The sequence below is a fragment of the Panthera tigris genome, chromosome E1 (assembly GCF_018350195.1).
Source record: "Panthera tigris isolate Pti1 chromosome E1, P.tigris_Pti1_mat1.1, whole genome shotgun sequence".
In the NCBI taxonomy this organism is placed as follows: domain Eukaryota; kingdom Metazoa; phylum Chordata; class Mammalia; order Carnivora; family Felidae; genus Panthera; species Panthera tigris.
Genome location: NC_056673.1, coordinates 33,225,579 through 33,231,578, shown reverse-complemented (window position 1 = coordinate 33,231,578; position 6,000 = coordinate 33,225,579). Strand labels below are relative to the sequence as shown.

The following is a 6,000-nucleotide window of genomic DNA, read 5'->3' as shown; positions in this document are numbered from 1 at the left end:
TTCAGGCTCTGAGCCATCAGTACAGAGCCTGATGCAGGGCTTGAACCCACTAGCTGTGAGATTGTGACCTGAGCTGAAGTCTGACACTTAGCCAACTAAGCCACCCAAGTGCCCCAGTATAAGAGGTTTTCATAAACCAGTCTTGGAGATAGGGCTCTTTACCTTTATCCATATCTTATTGGGTAGAACTATATATCTACCTGAAAAGGACACTGGGGAACATAGTGGAGCTGTGTGCCCAGGATAAAAGCCTCTGCTCCAGCAATGCAAACATTTTAAGGTGGTGGGAGTTTTCAAGAAGGGAAATGACATACCTAGATTCTCACTTGGATGAAGAATACGAAGAAAGCAAGTTCAGAAGAAATAAAGCAAGTTGAAGATTGTATATATTGAGTTTGAGATGGCTTTAGCCTAGGAATTTAAAAGGAGGGTAAGCCTGAAGCTTGGAAACACTTAAAAGTATTGTTAAATCTTTGAGAATTATCCAAACAAAAGTGTGATAGTTAAAATTACCAGAATAAATTATCTGACCAGGGATAGTGTTTGGGCAAGTAGAGAGAAAAAGATAAACCTGAATTTTTTTTAATTTAAATAATTGAACAAATTAAAATGAATCAAAAGAGGGCAATGGTGGTCAGAAAAGTAGGAAGAAAACCAGGAGCAATGTCACCAAAGCCAAGGGAAAAGATGGTTTCAGATGAAGATTTATTCAAATGGCATAAAATGCAATAGAAAACCCAGATAGGAAAAAGACAAGCCAATGAGCTTAACAATTAGAGGTTTTTAATGGTCTATGAAAAAGCAGTTTCAATTAAATTGTTGAGTAGATGCTAGCATGCAGTAATTTAAAAAAAAGAATGGAGAGAACTATACAAAAACAAAGTATCAACACTTCCAAGAAACCTGGATAAGAAGGAAAAATGAGAGAGAGAGAGGGAGATAGTAACTTTAGGGAGAAAAGGGTTGAGACAAGGTTTTGTTTTGAATTTTTAAAGGGTAGTAGATATTTGAACATGTCTGTAGGATCAAGGGAAGAAGCAATGGAAGAGGTTTGAAATATCCAACAGACAGAATAATTGATGGAGCAATGCGTTAGAGGAGGAAACGTTGCAAACATAGGTAGGAGCATCAGCTTTAGAAAGAAAATGTCAATATTTTCTTTTGGAGAGGCAAAAAGAATGAAAAGTTTAAAGGATACAGCCATTTCAGGCCGGAGGGAATATGATACAGAAATTCAAGTTCTACAGTTATTTTCTTGAAGAAGCGGGAGGCAAGGTCTTCCAATGAAAGTGAGTAAGGGTGAGAGGAGAATTGATAGCTGGATAAACTGGAAAAGGTTTAGAAGATTCATGGCGAAGGGTGGGAGGAGGCATCCAAGGCACTTGTGAAAGAGAGTTTCTAGACATCCTTGAAAGCCCAGTAAATTCTGTATCTTCAGAACAAATTCTCCATTTAAGGCTCTACTCCCAGAGACGATATGGGTGTTCTAGAATTCCCTTGGGTCCACTATTCTTTATGGGACCTTTTGGGAAGACAAATTTGTGTACCACAAGTCTGCCAAACCATCAAATCTGATAGGCCTAATGGACAAATGGACAAAACCTTAACCATTTTCCTGTTTTCTCTCTTCTTCAAAATGCTTATTTGCAAAAAAACTTTTACATTACTCTAAGATGGGGGAAGTGAATTAGGTCCGTTACTAAAATACCATAATTTAGCTTCTTTCCTTCATATGCATTAATAAAGTATTAGTGATCACATTCCTTGTAGCTTCCACTTTCACCACACTCATTATCTTCAAGATCTTGACCTGCTAGCTTCTTCTTCAAGAAATCTCAAAAGCAATGCATCATCTCATCTGGGGTACTGAAATGAGGAAGGAAAATGACGTGGGGTAAAACTGGGACTAAGAAGTTTAACTTTGATTCACCCTTACCTTGGCCCTCCCATGTTTATATACTAATAGAACCATAGTTCAGGTGACTACCAGTGCCAAGGAGTGCAAGCCAATTGTCTTAATCTTCCTGGGATGCCATAATAAAATATCATAGACTGGGTGGCTTAAACAACAGAAATGTATTTCCTGTTAGTTCTGGGGAGTGGATACCCAACATTAAGATGCCAGCAGGGCTAGGATTCTAGTAGGTCCTCAGGCCTATATGAAAATGGCCAAGATATGCAAAGAATGTCTGATCCAATCCAGGGAGCTAAGACTCTTCCAGCAGATAATAAGAAGTCTTCATAGAAGGTCATGAGACTTTCTTGAGACACAACTATCCCTATGCTGGTGAGGCAAGAGCTACTGATACAGAATTTTGGGCATCAGGATTGACTGTAGACCTGGATGAGTTTGCAGTATCATTAGTCACTTCAGCTGGAAAAAGGAGCCGACACATTCTCCACAACTATTCAGTCAGTATGACTGTATTGCTTTCTTTATTGTTTTCACCACTTCTGAGAAAGTGCGGGAGAGTAAAAATGGAGTCTGCACACTTAAGATCAAGTCAGCTAATGATAGTGGTGGGACTAGAACCCAAGCCCCTAAATTTCCAGGTGTTATACTTCCTCTGTTTGTATTCTATTGCACTTTAAATTTGAAGTTGGATTGACATAGCCTACAGGGAACGGAGACCCCTTATCTGTTTTATCACTCTAAATTACTATTTGAGAGTTAGGGGGTGAAGCAGCTTCTGGGATGATGAAAATAAGAGTTCATCATCTTGGAGCACTTATGTGTCCTACACTTTCAATGTGTCATACCATTTAATTCCCCCAAACACACCTGTGTGGTAGGTATTCTTACCATTTTCATTTTATGTGAAAAAAGAAAGGTTTAGAGGAGAACAAAGTGTCACAGCAAAGAAATAGCAAATCCAAGATTAAAACCCAGCTTGACCAAGTGTAGAGTCAAAGGTTATTGACCCGAAACTATAGACCATGTGCCTAGTAGAAACTACTTGCTCTCCTACAGCAGAAAAGTGATTTCATGTAAATCTTTATTGGTATTGGTATTTTTACAATATGTATTCTGTTACAATGTCATTTGAACTCCACCATTTAAAGGTAATGCACATTTTCTCCTAAATGATAAATCAAACAATAATGATAATGTTTCTTCTCCACAGACAGAATTTCAGAAACACATACTTCAAAGTGGCAAAGTTAGGGGTCTTTCTCTAAAAGAATGAACAATTCAGAATTCCATGATTTCCTGAAATAATGTCCTGACTTTAAGCCTGCAGTTGCATTTTTTTTTTTTTAAAGAAAATAGAGGTTGAGATGCTAGTCCTAAAATTACCCATTACCCAACCTCAGTGAAACATCAGATATACAGTTGGTCTCTTCCCCACTCCCTATCCCCAGCTTAGAGAGTTTCAATTATCCCCAGAGGCACACCAACCTGCTGTGCTAAGTAATAGTCTCAGAATTCTGAGACTGCTTCCACAGCCCATCTCCACTACTGACTCACTGCATGATTTGCTAAAACCAGGTTTGCTCACTCACTGAGATGAGCTAAGAGAAATAACACTCCTAATGTTTAAGACTGTGAGCAGACAACCATGCTCTCTGGGCAACAAGCAAAGAATGCTTAGCAGATGTAATCTGCTTAGTGTTGCAATCAAAACCGGTAACAAGAAATTGTCCAACACATAGTTAATGATATGCTTCATCATTATTTGATTGCATCGTAATTTGACCTAAATGGTGAATGGTTTGTGTAAATTACTGTATTTATTAGCAATGACTATCTCCCAACATTTGTATGGCACTTTAAAGTTACAATGCACTTTACCATAGATTTTCTCATTCTCTCACATGAGAAGATCTAACGAGCTCAGTAAATATTAGTTTAATTTAAATCACTCAAAACCATGTTAGAAAAGCTGGCTAGTAATTACTAACTCCTTTCATGGATGAGGAAGCTGAGACTCAGATATAGACACACAGCTACTTTTCGATTCGGCCAGAGCTAGAGCCAAAGCCATTTGACTTCCAGTGATGGCTGGTCTTTTTACTACCATGTAGTTAAACATAGCATTTCTGAAGGTAACATCAATGCTGGGTGGACATGAATGGGTGGAACTAGATGAAAAAGTCCCTTTTCAGCTGTACCCCTGTGGTTTAGTTCTGTTTATCTCCTTCAAGGGGCTTGTCTTTCTATTGCTTCCTGCAATGCCATCTAGGATCACCTCTCCCTTTCACTTCCTTAAGTCAGATGGATCTGTCCTTTACATTGGTTGAGATTTCAGAGGGAGGAGGGGAGATACCTCTCAGAAGACTCCTGCTCACTATTAATAGTAAAAGGGGCACCTGAGTGGCCCAGTCAGTTAAGCATCCAACTTCATCTCAGGTCGTGATCTCACGGTTCATGGGTTTGAGCCCCGCATCGGGTTCCTCCGTGCTGACAGCTCAGAGCCTGCTTGGGATTCTCTTTTCCTCTCTTTGCCCCTCCCCGGCTCACATTCTCTCTCTCAAAATTAATAAAAATTAAAAATATATAGGGGCTTGCCGTAAAGAGACAACTCCTATTTGTATTGTGCTTTGTAGATAAGCTCTAATAGCCTATCTTTTCACAGGAGGGTTTACATTATCTTGCCCTTGCCTACCCCCTAATATCAGCTCCCCTGTTCCTCCAGATGCACTCAGCTCCAATTCCACAAGACTTACAACAAAATTTGAAGGTAGTAAGGTATTTTACACCTCAATAACCTTGCACATGTTATTTGCTTTGATTGCCTCTCTCCTGCTTTACCCAAAGTATCTTTAAATCCTTAATTCTTTTTCTTCAACGCTTAGTCATCAGAGTGCCCTGGGGGTGATTTTAAGAAACACTGACCCTAGGGGCGCCTGGGTGGCTCAGTCGGTTAAGCGTCCGACTTCAGCCAGGTCACGATCTCGCAGTCCGTGAGTTCGAGCCCCGTGTCAGGCTCTGGGCTGATGGCTCGGAGCCTGGAGCCTGTTTCTGATTCTGTGTCTCCCTCTCTCTCTGCCCCTCCCCTGTTCATGCTCTGTCTCTCTCTGTCCCAAAAATAAATTAAAAATGTTGAAAAAAAAAATTAAAAAAAAAAAAAAGAAACACTGACCCTAGACTCTGTCCTGGGCTGGTTGTATCTGAATCTTAGAGTGGGTGAGCTTGGGCATCCATAAAAATGTCTCTTTATGATTTTGGTGCTTGTGAGGGTTGAGTGTCACTATTCACATTTCTGACTATCCCATTAGGCCTTTAGCTCTTTGGGGGATAGAGGATTTCATTCACTTTTGTATTCCCAGAGCCTAGCATGGGGTCAGACCCTTTTACTAGGCTTTGATTTGTCTCCAAAACAGAACTGGTTAGGTACGCCAAGGGATGCTGGAGTTTCAAACTCCTCTTTTAAACAAAGGCATTTTTGTACTGGGCCTTTACATGAAGCTGCCTTATGCCTGACAATGCTGGATGATGTCTTCTGTTTCATCTTTTCTGACTTGGTATGCTTCATTCCTTTTACTTGGTTTTCCTGAAACCTAGTGTCCTAGTATGTTTCCATTTTGGCTTCTGCCTTCTATCTGGCCTGTATCACTTACGCTGCCATGCCTATGACAATTACCAGTAATTGATGATGGCTCTATTTTCCAATTAGACTGAACATGGCCTCAGAATCCTTATCAACACAGAAACATAAACTCCATTTCAAATAACTCAGTAAGTATGTGAGTCAAAATCTATTTGTATTCTCTAACCTGGACTCTTGAATTGACAACACAACTTTGGGTTGTCTAATCTGCCCAATCAGTTTCTTCTGGTATGAACTTCAATATTCCCTGGCTTTAGCACTACATTTATAGAAAACAGACACATTGCCTTGTGCCCTACCTACTATAGACTGAATGTTCGTGTTCTCACAAAATTCACATGTTGAAATCTTATCTCCAAAACATGGTATTTGGAGGTAAAGTCTTTGGTGGTGACTTGGTCATGAAGGTGGAGACTTCATGAATGGGATTAGTGCCCTTATAATTTTT

At 39.8% G+C, this 6,000-nt stretch overlaps 1 long non-coding RNA gene across 1 annotated transcript in view; it reads right to left on the bottom strand.

Moving 5' to 3' along the window:
• Positions 1–1,731: 1,731 nt before the first annotated feature.
• LOC122233697 overlaps positions 1,732–6,000 on the bottom strand; it is a 69,983-nt gene continuing 65,714 nt past the window's right edge. The window contains exon 5 of the long non-coding RNA XR_006211364.1: positions 1,732–1,866. This is a non-coding gene — a long non-coding RNA (uncharacterized LOC122233697). The remainder of the gene's footprint in view (positions 1,867–6,000) is intronic.